The sequence below is a fragment of the Ambystoma mexicanum genome, chromosome 10, assembly GCF_040938575.1.
Source record: "Ambystoma mexicanum isolate Mex_15411 chromosome 10, UKY_AmexF1_1, whole genome shotgun sequence".
In the NCBI taxonomy this organism is placed as follows: domain Eukaryota; kingdom Metazoa; phylum Chordata; class Amphibia; order Caudata; family Ambystomatidae; genus Ambystoma; species Ambystoma mexicanum.
Genome location: NC_090932.1, coordinates 1,251,928,896 through 1,251,943,541, shown reverse-complemented (window position 1 = coordinate 1,251,943,541; position 14,646 = coordinate 1,251,928,896).

Genomic DNA, 14,646 nt, shown 5'->3' with positions numbered 1-14,646 from the left:
GGGCCTGGTGGAGGTTGCCCATGGTGGCAGGGGGGTGGGGGTGGTGGGAGACATGAGTGGGGGCCTGGTGGAGGCTGCCCCTGGATGGTGGGGGGTGGGGGTGGTGGGAGACATGAGTGGGGGCCTGGTGGAGGCTGCCCCTGCACTGCTGGGGGGTGGGGGTGGTGGGAGACATGAGTGGGGGCCTGGTGGAGGCTGCCCCTGCACTGCTGGGGGGTGGGGGTGGTGGGAGACATGGGTGGGGGCCTGGTGGAGGCTGCCCCTGCACTGCTGGGGGGTGGGGGTGGTGGGAGACATGAGTGGGGGCCTGGTGGAGGGTGCCCATAGTGGCAGGGGGGTGGGGGTGGTGGGAGACATGAGTGGGGGCCTGGTGGAGTGTGCCCATGGTGGCAGGGGGGTGGGGGTGGTGGGAGACATGAGTGGGGGCCTGGTGGAGGCTGCCCCTGGATGGTGGGGGGTGGTGGGAGACATGAGTGGGGGCCTGGTGGAGGCTGCCCCTGGTGACTGGGGGGGTGGGGGTGGTGGGAGACATGGGTGGGGGCCTGGTGGAGGCTGCCCCTGCACTGCTGGGGGGTGGGGGTGGTGGGAGACATGAGTGGGGTCCTGGTGGAGGCTGCCCCTGGTGACTGGGGGGGTGGGGGTGGTGGGAGACATGGGTGGGGGCCTGGTGGAGGCTGCCCCTGCACTGCTGGGGGGTGGGGGTGGTGGGAGACATGAGTGGGGGCCTGGTGGAGGTTGCCCATGGTGGCAGGGGGGTGGGGGTGGTGGGAGACATGGGTGGGGGCCTGGTGGAGGCTGCCCCTGCACTCCTGGGGGGTGGGGGTGGTGGGAGACATAGGTGGGGGCCTGGTGGAGGCTGCCCCTGCACTGCTGGGGGGTGGGGGTGGTGGGAGACATGAGTGGGGGCCTGGTGGAGGGTGCCCATGGTGGCAGGGGGTGGGGGTGGTGGGAGACATGAGTGGGGGCCTGGTGGAGGCTGCCCCTGCACTGCTGGGGGGCGGGGGTGGTGGGAGACATGAGTGGGGGCCTGGTGGAGGTTGCTCATGGTGGCAGGGGGGTGGGGGTGGTGAGAGACATGAGTGGGAGCCTGGTGGAGGCTGCCTCTGGATGGTGGGGGTGGGGGTGGTGGGAGACATGAGTGGGGGCCTAGTGGAGGCTGCCCCTGCACTGCTGGGGGGTGGGGGTGGTGGGAGACATGAGTGGGGGCCTGGTGGAGGCTGCCCCTGCACTGCTGGGGGGTGGGGGTGGTGGGAGACATGGGTGGGGGCCTGGTGGAGGCTGCCCCTGCACTGCTGGGGGGTGGGGGTGGTGGGAGACATGAGTGGGGGCCTGGTGGAGGGTGCCCATGGTGGCAGGGGGTGGGGGTGGTGGGAGACATGAGTGGGGGCCTGGTGGAGGCTGCCCGTGCACTGCTGGGGGTGGGGGTGGTGGGAGACATGAGTGGGGGCCTGGTGGAGGCTGCCCCTGGTGACTGGGGGGTGGGGGTGGTGGGAGACATGGGTGGGGGCCTGGTGGAGGCTGCCCCTGCACTGCTGGGGGGTGGGGGTGGTGGGAGACATGAGTGGGGGCCTGGTGGAGGGTGCCCATGGTGGCAGGGGGGTGTGGGTGGTGGGAGACATGAGTGGGGGCCTGGTGGAGGCTGCCCCTGGATGGTGGGGGTGGGGGTGGTGGGAGACATGAGTGGGGGCCTGGTGGAGGCTGCCCCTGGTGACTGGGGGGGTGGGGGTGGTGGGAGACATGAGTGGGGGCCTGGTGGAGGGTGCCCCTGGTGGCGGGGGGGTGGGGGTGATAGGGGACATGAGTGGGGGCCTGGTGGGGGCTGCCCCTGCACTGCTGGGGGGTGGGGGCGGTGGGAGACATGAGTGGGGGCCTGGTGGAGGGTGCCCATGGTGTCAGGGGGGTGGGGGTGGTGGGAGACATGAGTGGGGGCCTGGTGGAGGCTGCCCCTGGATGGTGGGGGGTGTGGGTGGTGGGAGACATGAGTGGGGGCCTGGTGGAGGGTGCCCCTGGTGACTGGGGGGGTGGGGGTGGTGGGAGACATGAGTGGGGGCCTGGTGGAGGGTGCCCCTGGATGGTGGGGGGTGGGGGTGGTGGGAGACATGAGTGGGGGCCTGGTGGAGGGTGCCCCTGGTGACTGGGGGGGTGGGGGTGGTGGGAGACATGAGTGGGGGCCTGGTGGAGGGTGCCCCTGGTGGCGGGGGGTGGGGGTGATAGGGGACATGAGTGGGGGCCTGGTGGAGGCTGCCCCTGCACTGCTGGGGGGCGGGGGTGGTGGGAGACATGAGTGGGGGCCTGGTGGAGGTTGCCCATGGTGGCAGGGGGGTGGGGGTGGTGAGAGACATGAGTGGGGGCCTGGTGGAGGCTGCCTCTGGATGGTGGGGGTGGGGGTGGTGGGAGACATGAGTGGGGGCCTGGTGGAGGCTGCCCCTGCACTGCTGGGGGGTGGGGGTGGTGGGAGACATGGGTGTGGGCCTGGTGGAGGCTGCCCCTGCACTGCTGGGGGGTGGGGGTGGTGGGAGACATGAGTGGGGGCCTGGTGGAGGGTGCCCATGGTGGCAGGGGGTGGGGGTGGTGGGAGACATGAGTGGGGGCCTGGTGGAGGCTGCCCCTGCACTGCTGGGGGTGGGGGTGGTGGGAGACATGAGTGGGGGCCTGGTGGAGGCTGCCCCTGGTGACTGGGGGGTGGGGGTGGTGGGAGACATGGGTGGGGGCCTGGTGGAGGCTGCCCCTGCACTGCTGGGGGGTGGGGGTGGTGGGAGACATGAGTGGGGGCCTGGTGGAGGGTGCCCATGGTGGCAGGGGGGTGGGGGTGGTGGGAGACATAAGTGGGGGCCTGGTGGAGGCTGCCCCTGGATGGTGGGGGGTGGGGGTGGTGGGAGACATGGTTGGGGGCCTGGTGGAGGCTGCCCCTGGTGACTGGGGGGGTGGGGGTGGTGGGAGACATGAGTGGGGGCCTGGTGGAGGGTGCCCCTGGTGGCGGGGGGGTGGGGGTGATAGGGGACATGAGTGGGGGCCTGGTGGGGGCTGCCCCTGCACTGCTGGGGGGTGGGGGTGGTGGGAGACATGAGTGGGGGCCTGGTGGAGGGTGCCCATGGTGGCAGGGGGGTGGGGGTGGTGGGAGACATGAGTGGGGGCCTGGTGGAGGCTGCCCCTGGATGGTGGGGGTGGGGGTGGTGGGAGACATGAGTGGGGGCCTGGTGGAGGGTGCCCCTGGTGACTGGGGGGGTGGGGGTGGTGGGAGACATGAGTGGGGGCCTGGTGGAGGGTGCCCCTGGTGGCGGGGGGGTGGGGGTGATAGGGGACATGAGTGGGGGCCTGGTGGAGGCTGCCCCTGCACTGCTGGGCGGTGGGGGTGGTGGGAGACATGAGTGGGGGCCTGGTGGAGGCTGCCCCTGCACTGCTGGGGGGTGGGGGTGGTGGGAGACATGGGTGGGGGCCTGGTGGAGGCTGCCCCTGCACTGCTGGGGGGTGGGGGTGGTGGGAGACATGAGTGGGGGCCTGGTGGAGGGTGCCCATGGTGGCAGGGGGGTGGGGGTGGTGGGGGACATGAGTGGGGGCCTGGTGGAGGCTGCCCCTGCACTGCTGGGGGGTGGGGGTGGTGGGAGACATGAGTGGGGGCCTGGTGGAGGGTGCCCCTGGATGGTGGGGGGTGGGGGTGGTGGGAGACATGAGTGGGGGCCTGGTGGAGGCTGCCCCTGGATGGTGGGGGGTGGGGGTGGTGGGAGACATGAGTGGGGGCCTGGTGGAGGGTGCCCCTGATGACTGGGGGGGTGGGGGTGGTGGGAGACATGAGTGGGGGCCTGGTGGAGGGTGCCCCTGGATGGTGGGGGGTGGGGGTGGTGGGAGACATGAGTGGGGGCCTGTGGAGGGTGCCCCTGGTGACTGGGAGGGTGGGGGTGGTGGGAGACATGAGTGGGGGCCTGGTGGAGGGTGCCCCTGGTGGCGGGGGGGTGGGGGTGATAGGGGACATGAGTGGGGGCCTGGTGGAGGCTGCCCCTGCACTGCTGGGGGGTGGGGGTGGTGGGAGACATGAGTGGGGGCCTGGTGGAGGGTGCCCCTGGATGGTGGGGGGTGGGGGTGGTGGGAGACATGAGCAGGTGTGCAGGGTAGTCCCCTGTTTTGTGGGCTGCCTGCAGGGGCCGTCGAGGGTGTACAGGGAACACCTGTGAGGACCCACCCAGCCTAATCGCGTGTGTAACTTCCCACGCACCCCTGTAATACACGTACCAAGCCAAATCGCATGTGATAATTCCCGCGTACCCCTGAAATACACGCGCCCAGGCTATTCGCGTGTGGAAATTCCCGCGCACCCCTGAAATACACGTACCCTGCTGTAATTGCGTGTGGGACTTCCCGCGCACCCCTGAAATACACGCGCCCAGGCTATTCGCGTGTGGAAATTCCCGCGCACCCCTGAAATACACGTACCCTGCTGTAATCGCGTGTGGAACTTCCCGCGCACCCCTGAAATACACGGGCCCAGGCTATTCGCGTGTGGAACTTCCCGCGCACCCCTGAAATACACGCGCCCAGGCTATTCGCGTGTGGAACTTCCCGCGCACCCCTGAAATACACGCGCCCAGGCTATTCGCGTGTGGAACTTCCCGCGCACCCCTGAAATACACGTACCCTGCTGTAATCGCGTGTGGGACTTCCCGCGCACCCCTGAAATACACGTACCCTGATGGAATCGCGTGTGGAACTTCCCGCGCACCCCTGAAATACACCTACCCTGATGGAATCGCGTGTGGAACTTCCCGCGCACCCCTGAAATCCACCTACCCGGCCAAGTCGCGTGTGAGACTTCCCGCGCACCCCGGTATACACGCACACGTATTTTTTGTCAGCGTGTCCGTGTTTGTGGGTACCCCTTTGCACGTCATTTGTCCTGGAGGGCCACAGTATAGGACATTCATCATGGCAGTATATGGGTGCTATTTGTTGGCGCACCTTTTGGTGCACATTTCTTACAGCCGCAGAGACGCTACCGCCTGCTTTCTTGTGGCGGTCGTGTTTGTGCCTGTGCGCTGGTTTGAGCGTGCGCTTTTTTGCCCTATTCTATTCCATGAATACGTGTTGTAGGCGAGCGTGTGGGCGTTCCGGGCACTTGTGCCCTGTACTTCCCCCGTGACGACCACGTTTTTGCAAGTTGTTCCCCATTCTGAGTGTTACGCCCGTGTTCCGCCTACTTTTGTTGCGTGCGCCGCGCTATGTGCGAATTTCGCTGTGGCCTGTGCGATTTTCGCTGTGACCTGGCGCACGCTGTTAGATGGCCTGTGCGCCAACGTGCGCAGCGCACTTTTTATCGCACATCCGCTGGTTTTCTCGCGCACGGACTTCCATGAATCGACGTGCTCTGCTTTTCGTGCGATTTTCGCACTTGCACTGCGATTTTCGCTATTCCACTGCGATTCGCACGTTTTTGCCCACTTGCGCTAATTATTCCATGAATCGGCCTGACAGTGTTTATGCTAGAAACAGGAAAACTTACAGTAATATGCTCAGAGAGGCTGTGTATATCTGTGTAAAATTTGGTGTAGAGCCGATATTGGAAAATCTACCAAAAAATGAAAATAAGTTGTCATCTCTGAACCCAAGCTCGTAGAAACATGTGACTTGAACCGAACTGTACCTTAAGCAATCTGTCATGCAATTTAGGTAATATTAACACGTTGTGTATATTGTAAATATGAAAAAGAAGATATGCTGTATGGACACAAAGGGGAGTGTTCTTTCCTTCAGCCATAAACATGACACCTGATGACACAGGATGACACACTACTTCTCCAGTCCAGTCAGAGGACAGTAGGTCCTTTAACCTATCAAATCTTTAGGGGGTTGGGCATGTAGAGTCAGCCTCCACTCCCACTTTGAAAACACATAAAAAGAGACTGCTCAGGACGGATGGGACAGCCACTCATTTTTCCACTTCAACTGATTCCTGCGCAGCACTCTGCCAGACCAGATCCAGACAATATCCAGAAGGACTACAGGCTCCAGAACTTAGAGACCAGACTCTAGAACCCAAACTCTAGAACCTGAAGCAGAGGTCTAATCCACAAGCTAATCATCTTCAGAAGGCTTCAGAATCTTTTGCAAACCTGATTTTCAACAGCCTTGCCGTGCTGTTTGATTCTAGCCACAAACCCTGTGCTAGAACCAAGATCCAGGGAGAGCAGTGCTGTAATCCAGGACCCGTCAGATCCAGTTTCAAGAGGCCACAGACCGCCATGCAGTGCTGAACGCGGAACCCAGAGGGCCTGAGACCTGTCCGGTGGCGAGAGCACAGTCCAAACCCCTTGACCAGATCTTTGACAAGGCACATTCCATTCCAAAAACTAGGAGTGAGTGTCTAGTCTAGAACTTCGCATAGTCATCTCTTAGTCTAAAGTAATCTTATCCCATCCATTTCAACCTGTCCAGAACTGAATTTAGAATTTTGTGTCCATCATGTTGTTGGCCAATCTGTAAAGCTCATCTGTCATTTTGAAGTGTTGACTTTATTTCTGAAAATCTACCTTCACAAAAACGTCCTTATAGTTTTTCCGTAATCGCGATTTTACGCTTGTGGAAAAAGTGCCGCGAATTGCAATTTAGCTCAATTTCAACACCTGTCAGAATCGCTGTGTCTTGTTTGCAACTGCTGAATTTCGTTTTCAATCTGATAATCATTCATGAATCATTGCTAGTGTTGCCATGAACCAATCTCAAGTAATTCTCACTTATCCTGAATATCCTTTATTGAATTAAAATCATTTTAGCATATTTTCACATCCACTGCAATCACCTTCAAAGTATTTTTGCCTATTTAAAATCATACCTGTTTCTCTAAGCTTGCTGGGGGGAACTGGAATTGAACTGCATTATCGATTGTATTCTTGAAACCTGTGTGTCCTCATTTCTACCTCTTCATTTTGCATAGGGAGGAGTGAGTAGTCACCAGGGAAAAAGTTATTATATTATCTTCTGATTGAAATCTTATCAAGTTTATTTCTGTGTTGCATTCTTTCCCATCTGGCATTTCCTTGAACCATACAAGTATTCGCTGCTACCTTATCCTTCCTATTCCTACTCCTTTCTGATTAAAGAGATTGTTCATTTTGTAATATTACCCATTGTTGATTATCATCCATATTCATAAGTGTGCTATTCAGATATTATTTTATTCATAAAAGTGTAATATATATATATTGTTTAATTCCTCAAATAAATCTTTTCATTTGCAAAACAAACCTACTTCTTGGGTCAGTGAGGTCAGGGGGGTTCAAAGAGAGGGGCGTTATATAAGGGTTCATCATCCAGATTTAAGAACTTTGACATAAACATATATCAATAAGGGCTTCCATTGGGCATCCCAGACTAGGCATTGACTTAGTTGGAGTGCTGAATTGAAGTCACTCACAATTGCATCAGCCCTAAATCAGCCATCAAAGTCATAAAATGAAGGTTCTAAAAAATGTGGGTATGATCAAACAGTACAAATCACCCAGGATGATTACCTTGGCATTAGCTATTGTTAGGTCTGACGTTATCGCACCTTGATGTTCAGTAAAAATATTTTTTACAGTTGGAGGTCTGTAAATCAACAACAACATAACAATCCTATTTGAATGCAAGTCTGACTAACAATATTGCAGCATTGGGAATGTTTTGTGCTGCTCTCTCTGCCATCCCAATGTCTTGTTTGGATCTATGATTGAAGGCTGTGCTCAAAAGGCAGATGGTGCAGAGGGCCACCTGCTGAAGGCTGCCCTCTGCAAAGCCGCTCTCTCCCCTCCTATCTAGATTTGGGGGGACCCCCACACAACCGTCCCACTCCCTGACCCCATTACAAACCCCCTGCCCCCTTCAATCCCGCCACCAAGTAAGCATTTACCTGTCTCCCGTCTGCCCGGCCCTGTGCATCTTTGTTATTGGTTAGTGGGTATCGCTTTGCACTGTGGTGCACCAGCCTTATTTCGGCTGGCCTCTGTGCATCACGCTTCCCTATAATTGAGGCACCTCCACCCCATGTGCCCATAAGTGATCAGGTTACAATCTTGCATTTTGGCATATCAGGTCACTCAACATGGGTGCATTTGATTTCAAAAATCACATCTCAGTGAGGAAAAGGAGCATCTATTTTTTTCCCACGATTCTTAACTGCTAACCTTGCATTTTTGAAAAATTATTTTTCTTTTTTTTGTATTGTCATTTAGCCAATTCTTTCGATTTTTCACAAACAACAAGAAATACAAATTGACCAAAATACATGACCATAACATTCAGACACATCGATGGCAAAAAAAAACAAAAATGAAAAAAACTGAATTCCTTTCCCTGAGGAAGCCCAGAAATATCACAACTTACACAACTTGAATTGTCGATTTTGTCAAACCTTGCATTTAGTAACAAGCATTTTAAACTTTTGGTAGTTGGAGTATAGGCCTGCTCCATCTTCATTCCCTATTTAGTTATAAATGGAGCTACCAGTATTGAATGATAAAGATCTTCTGCTTTTAATTCAGATATTGTGTCATCAGAAGAGGGGTAGTTTGCAAAGAATCCATTCAATATGTTCCTGATTATAAAGTTCTTAATCGATAAAACACATACTGGGTCTGTGGTCCTTGGCCTGGACTCGGCACAGAAAGGTGCAGCTTGGCATGCGTTTGGTGCATGATTAGCCAATGCCAAAACTGAACTAGTGTCTCGGAATCAGGGGTGTGCCTGGCAAATATTAATAAAAATATCAATAGTGACAGCTAATTGTGTAAGCAAATTAAAGGTGTTAGGTATCACCCCATGACATCTGTTGTCTTCTTGAAGGGACCACACTTGCCTAAGGTGAGTACTTTCACTGGTTTATTTACCAAAAACAAGAGGCCAGAACAACGTCGCCACTCTTGCCCATACTTCACCACTGCCATCTTCACTCTCCGCCTTTTAGAACCTCTGGCGACATATCAGTTCCAACGCCCTTGTGTTTATACATGTAACCACAAATACAACACCACAGAGCGACAGGAAAGTTTGACCCTCTCACAAATCCAATAATAAAAGTTGCCTTAGATAGGAGCACCAGAATTGAAGTAAGAAAACTGTATTTTTTAGAAAGCAGCCAGTCCCTAAATAAAATACAGTGCTAACAACAGCTTTTGACTTTACCGACATAAAAGAGTAACTGATATTGCCAGGAGTATTTACATCTGCAGAATAAATATTATTACATTAATTCCCATGCTATTACAAAAGAAACGTGTTTTAATGCATTTGAGATCTCTGTATTAATAGCAGATTTCACTGGTAAACGGTGGGATTAGAAATTCTTATGCAATATACAAATGATAGTCTAATTACTGTCCCTACTGGGCATCTCTTTTCATAGTCCATAGTGATCCCAGAGAGAGCTTTGTCTGAGGAATAATATCCAAAGGAATCAGTGGTTTTAATCTAGTTTCCCTTTCCCTTGTCTGTGTTAAATGTAAAGCAATTTTAAAATAATCCCATTCATTGTCCAAATCTCAATGTTCTTCATAGAAATTAAAGCCTGTTGAACATAATTTATCATTTCAACTCAATGGCATTGATTGCATATGTTTTAAATGTTGACCATTCTTGAGCAGGTGTTCAGTCTTTTGTCAATATGAACTTGTGAAAGCATGATCAGCATATTAAAAGCAGGCACCTTTTCAATGGCATTTAGAATTGTTTTCATTGGTAATTTTATATTAATGAAACATATTACACTAACATATTATTCCAACATCCATATGTTGATTTAAATATTGGTACATATTTTGAATAGTGATTTCACATCTATGCTATGTGACTTATTCTATCTGATTAGCTAGACCTTGAACAGTCAGACTCCAATGCATTGTATTTCTGTTCAAAGCATGGACTTGTCCACTGTGTAATTTGGAATGCTACGCTATGTTGCTGAGCTAAAATAATCAATATATAATATGACTATTTTTTTTCTTTTTTAAAAGAGGGGAGTTTGTTTGTTGTCCGGGAGTTTGGGTGAGGGGTTTTAGGATTTTGGAACAATTTATTTGGGTTACAGGCATCCATCAAAGAATCTGAAATAAATAAGTGTGAATCTTTTTTGGGGGTGGCTTGATTAATTGCGCTTGACGGTGTCACCCAAGTAAAGCATCATTATGGAAGTGAAACGGTATCATTGAATAAGGATCTTTGGCCAATCTGTAAGGACAGATTAATGGATTCTCCTGTCAGTTGCAAAAAGCATTGAATGCTTGGTAAGGGCTCTCTCTAACCCACATTTCTTGCCTAGATGGTTGCTTTTGCAGTTTTCCCGGAGTGCTGAATTTCAGCTAAAACACATTTCTAAGATATACTTCTTTATGCAAAGGCAATCTTAGGAAATAAATCATCAGGGGGAGCGCGTTGAGCTGCGTGACAGGATGCAGCAGTGTGTGCAGGCTCTGAGCTGGAGAAATGTAATTAAAGTAATTTTCCCCTTATTAAACCCCTTTTGCAGGAGGTATCCCACCTCCCACCCTGCATCGACCAGAGAGGCACATTCGGTCTGAGAATCCTCGCAAGGACAGATCATGAAAAAAATGCTCATATGAGGCCAGCTTAGAGGCGTACATATGGGACATATTTCAAAATCAAAGAACTTGCAGAAATATAAAATACAACTTCACTCCCTAGATGATGAAACATCAGAAAGAATAATACACAGACTTATTATAAATGGCGCAATGGAAGAAAGAGTGCTATACATTCATTGAATCACCATTCTGTGCTGCTATTGAAGATGTACTAAATTAACCACATCAGAGATTTGTGTTACGGGTCGTTTTCAAAAGTGTGCAGAACAAGAACACCAGGCAATTACAACATTACAAATGTTATGCTAATCTGGAAAAATAGATGTGCCAGTTTCATGTAAAATGAGTGAATTCTTATGTTATGTGGTTTCTGCATGTACCATAATAATGGTTAACATTAATCTGCTCACATTTTTATTTATATGGATTGTTTGGGCTTTTCTAATTTCCTTCAAGTATTATTTGTTGATTAATTGCTTAATTAATGTATTTTTTTCAACATGCTAAAACTGGAGCACAGGGATGTGATTCGAACCTGTGTTGCTCTGTGTTGCATTGCTTCTAAGGCAAACGCATGGCCATGGATATTCTAGATTGATCATTTCATCAGTGAATATGACTTCCACTTGCAATAAGCAGGAGGTGTTTACATCCATCCCAGTCCAGATTTAGCCCCAAGATGGGGACGGAATCTGTAATGATTTACCTGCTGGATGACTTAACAATGCTTCAGGATCGCGGAGAGACGGGAGTTCATATTCTCCTTGATCTCTCTGTGGCTTTTGATACTGTGGACTACGAGATCTTGCTGGCTAGGCGCAAGCAAGTTGGCATATCAGGGGCTACTCTTGATTGGTTTCACCCTTTTCTGCCCGGGTATTCGCAAACAGTCTCTTTTCAGTCCTGCCATTTCTTGCGGGTGGAACTAATCTGTGGAGTGTCTCAGGGGTCGTCTCTGTCTCTGCTTCTTTTTAATATATGTGCAGCTGTTGGCCGATCTTATCACTGCATGTGGGAGTTCTTTTTTACTCCTATGCAGATGATACCCAGCTTATTTTTTGGCTTTATTCTCCTCAGACTGCTCCCCCTGAGAGGCTACGAGACTGTCTCGAGAAAGTGAGAATTTGGAGGGCTGCTAACTGGTTGCAACTGAATAGTTGAAAGACAGAGGTGCTGGTGGTTGATTCCAGGGAAAGAGATAATTTATGGAATTCTCATTACTGAATGGATTCTCTTGGCCCCTGTCCATCTCCCTGTGTCTCTGTAAAAGCCGTGGAGTTAAGTTCCTACCAAATCGGCCATCTGAAGTGCTGGGTTTGGTAGACTAAAGGCCCTAAGAAAAATTCTACCTTTGCTCACTGCTGAAAACCGGTCAACTCTGGCATCCATGGTGATTAGTTCACTGGACTATTGCAATGGCATTTACTTGGAGCAGCCCAAGTATCAGATCCAATGGTTGCAAGTCTTGCAGAATGCAGCAGCTCACCTGGCACTTGGGGCCCCCTGTCCGACTCCTGCTCTGCCCCGGTTACGACACCTGCATTGGCTTCCCGTGGTGGCTCGTATTGAATTTAAGATTTTGTGTATTGTTCACAGAGCTATCCACATTTCTTGAAAAACAAATTGCAAAAATACTGTCCCACGCTAGACCCACATTCAGATCTCCTCAGCTTCTAAGGGTTCCTAAATTCTGCCAGATTCATCTTGGTGGGTGCTCTTTTACTTTGCTGGCGCCCAGTTTAAGGAATGCTCTTCCACTGGACTTAAGAAGTTAAGCCCTGAAGACATATCTGTTTCATCTTTTTCTTCCCCTTTGCTAAGATACTGGTTGAGTATTTGAGCCTGCCATTTCGTCCACTGTCAGTGCCTAGATGCCCTGTTGGGCCTTAGTAGTGGTTTATAAATTATAAATATAAATATATATATATATATATTATATTATATTCAGTGGCTGTAAGTGACAACACCTTCCTTGCCAGACCAGACACTAGTCATTAGGAGTTGCTTAGAAAATTATTTACATTTTTGGAAGGCAGGAGAAGATTGTAGTCATTGGGCCTCATTATGACCACGGCGGTAGCCATGCTGGTAAAAACGGCACAGCTGCCACTGGAGTAATTTTTTTTCCGCCACCCGGCAATGGGGACTTACCGTGGCATTACAGCCCCGGCGGTCCTGGTAATTTGCCATTGCCGGGTGCCGGAAAAAATTACTCCCCTTTTCTATTGAGTCCCATTGGACTCAATGGGAATGAGGGAGGACGATAGCACTAGCACCATTATGAATGGTGCCGGTGCTACCGTCAAGGTCTGCGAGTGGGTACTGTTCCTCCCGCCAGGTCAGACCTGCTAGGCTGAAAGGTACCCGCTCGCAGAACTCAGATTATGCCGGTCCGGTAACAACGGTGCCGGTAGCTTACCAGCACTGTTGTTACTGGACCGGCATACTCATGATGAGGCCCACTGTCTGTAACTGTGTGTGTTGTTTTTAGTTGCTGTACCAAATACTAGTTGCACATAAAAAGTTTTACATTTCTTAGGAGACATGAGATTACATTCAGTGGGCTGTAATTGACAGTGGCACCATTTAGCAGACAGACCAAATTCTAGTTATTAGTGATTGCACAGAAAAGTGTTATAATTCTTGGAAGGCTGTAAGATAACTACATTCAGTGTCTGTAACTTTTAGAGTTTTGCTTACAGATTTTCGGGCAGAGGTTTGTCTGTGATGCAGAAAAGGTCTCTCCTCACCTGACGCCAAGGCTGTCTAATATGAAACAGACTGGCATGGCAGGGGGAAAGAAAAACCAAAGGAAAACTCCAACAAAGTAAAATAAACCTTGGTGGTGAGATGAGGTCCTGAAGAGCCATGTGTAATTCTGCCAATTTGGAGGCCATTGTCCAAGGCAGCAGGAAGAAGCAGGACGCCCACAGAACACAGAAGGCTAATGAAACAGGCTGAACTGAGGCAGTCCATAACAAGAAAACGTAAGAGGGACAGAGCAAGGCAGGAAAGTTACAGAGCTACAGAAAGGGAGAGCTAAGGAGTACTGCTGGAAAAAGAATGAGCACAGAAGGGCACGGGAACAGGGAGAGGCGGAAACTGCAAAGAAGTTGAGCAGCATAAAGAAACAGTATCAGGTAATAATATCGTCATAAATATGGTTGTCGGGAAAGGCCATAGGTGACATTATTGAGGTGTAGGTAGGAGTAGGATGAGAAGGAAGGAAGTTGATAAGGCACAGGAAGTGTCTATGGAAAAGGAGGAAGTTGGGCTCAGGGACTTGGACCAAGACGGTGCCATTCAGATATTCATTAATGATGATCTTGGAGGAGTGGAAGGGGGCCAGGAGGACCTCCCACCGAGTACCATCATTAGGAAAAAGGAGAGTGAACAGAGACCATGTGGGGGGGACCATAGGCCTAGGGAGGGAATGACAAAGAGGATGTCAGTGAGAGTCTGTATGAAGGAAGCACCGGTGTAGGTATCAGCGATAGGGAGGCCTGGGTTGGAGACCAGGATGCCCCTTTTCAGACTTATTTAGAGGGAAGGATAGGAGATAGAATAGCAGTTACAGAAGATGGGAGAAACAGAGAGCACCATAGGTGGTCCAAAGAAGGTAGGTGGGGGTGAAGGGCTTGAGAGAAGGAGAGAGACGCACAGCCCTGTGCCACAAAACTCAGAATGTGCAGAGAGAGAAAGCGGAAGGAGGCCGGGTGAGAACAAAGGAAGAACACTGGAGGGGAACAAGTCACTCACAACAATGAGCGGCATGCCATGCGGGGGGTGGAATCTAGGTGTGGGCCTAGAGAGACCCAGAAACAATGCCACGGTACCGGAATGCGAAACACCCAGATTCGACTTTCCTAGAAGGGGAGAAAAGGCTACGTTTTTCGAGCACAGCACAATACTACACACCCTGAATCGACTTTCCTAGAAGGGGGGAAAAGGCTATGTTTTTTTAAGCACAGCACAATATAACAAACTCTGAATCGACTTTCCTAGAAGGGGGAAAAAGCCATGTTTTTTTTAGCACAACACAATATTACACACCCAGATTCGACTTACCTGATAAGGCGCAGCA